Source organism: Gorilla gorilla, chromosome 4, assembly GCF_029281585.2.
Source record: "Gorilla gorilla gorilla isolate KB3781 chromosome 4, NHGRI_mGorGor1-v2.1_pri, whole genome shotgun sequence".
NCBI classification, from domain to species: domain Eukaryota; kingdom Metazoa; phylum Chordata; class Mammalia; order Primates; family Hominidae; genus Gorilla; species Gorilla gorilla.
Window position 1 is genome coordinate 143,210,019 of NC_073228.2, and position 1,178 is coordinate 143,211,196.

Sequence of the window (1,178 nt, forward strand, 5' to 3'; positions counted from 1 at the left end):
TACTACAAGCATATAGTTTTTAAAACATTCAAATTTTTCAGGAGAAAAAGATAGTTATTTGCACCCATTTCCTAGTCGGTCATTTTCCCTCTCCAAAGGGAAGAAATTAGTTTGTGTCCCTCTTTGAAAGATAGTATCTACACATTTGAACATCCAGATTTGTAAAACACATACTCTCGGCCGGGTGCGGTGGCTCACACCTGTAATCCTAGCACTTTGAGAGGCGGAGGCGGGTGGATCACGAGGTCAGGAGATCGAGACCATCCTGGCCAACACGGTGAAACCCCTATCTCTACTAAAAGGACAAAAATTGGCCGGGTGTGGTGGCATGCGCCTGTAGTCCCAGCTACTTGGGAGGCTGTGGCAGGAGAATCTCTTGAACCCGGGAGGCGGAGGTTGCAGTGAGCCGAGATGGCGCCACTGCACTCTAGCCTGGGCAAGAGAGCCAGACTCCGCCTCAAAAAAACAAAACAAAACAAAAAAACAAAAACATACTGTCTTCTTTACATTGCTTAGTGTCACCAGAAATATATCTTGGGGCTTGTCAACGATGACAGGAAGGAAGCATGGGTAAGAATAACTATGGGGCCAGTGCACCCAGGATCACGGACTACGAAATTCTTGAACCCGGAGGTCACACTTTTCTATCCTGTGTGGACAGGGCATTTCCTCCTTTAGCCACAAAGAAGTTGCACATGTATTTGTATTTTGCGTTTGCATCCAGCTTCAAAAAGTGTGTTTTTGTGCCTGCACGTGTCTGAGTGCGGATGTTTGCATATCATTTAGTACGCTACGCCTCTGTGATTTCCCTTAGTTTATTATTTTTCTGTGTCAGGATCTTGACGTGACTCGGTGCATGTCGCTGTTTGTGTGACATTGTGTATCATTCTTGGGGTGTTTATGGGTATGTGTGTGCTATGTCATTACCTAAATATTACGTTTTGGGGGGGGTGTGTGATGTCTGTAGAAGTCCACGCCTGTGTATCTTGTCAGGGTGCTCTTCAGTCCCCAGCTGCCTCACTCATTGCATATCATCATTCTCGGAAGATGGGCGGGTGTGGGAACAGTGGTACGCCCCCATTCCTGCCTCCCAGAGAGAACGTGCGACAGCGTTCCTGCTACACCCAGCAGCCGGCAGTATGGGCGCGCTGGAAAGGCTGCTGCGCGTGCACACGTGT